We start from the raw sequence: 346 nt of genomic DNA on the forward strand, positions 1-346 counted from the left end.
GTGGCAGAAGTTGGAGAGTTTGTACATGACAAAATCTCTGACGAATAAGCTACTTCTGAAGCAAAACCTCTTCGCCTTGCGTATGCAAGAAGGTATTGAGCTTCGCAACCATCTTGACAAGCTAAATTCGATATTACTGGAGCTGCGTAACATCGATGTTAAGGTGGAGGATGAAGAAGCGGCACTAATCATGTTGGTATCTCTGTTGAACTCCTTCGAGAACTTCGTGCAATCGTTCATTGCTGGCAAAGATACAGTGAAACTAGAAGAAGTTAGGTCGGCGCTTCATAGTCGGGAATTACGCCATAAGGCATCCAGCTCAGGGACAGACAATCAAGCATCGGGC

The sequence above is a fragment of the Brassica oleracea genome, chromosome C8 (assembly GCF_000695525.1).
Source record: "Brassica oleracea var. oleracea cultivar TO1000 chromosome C8, BOL, whole genome shotgun sequence".
NCBI classification, from domain to species: domain Eukaryota; kingdom Viridiplantae; phylum Streptophyta; class Magnoliopsida; order Brassicales; family Brassicaceae; genus Brassica; species Brassica oleracea.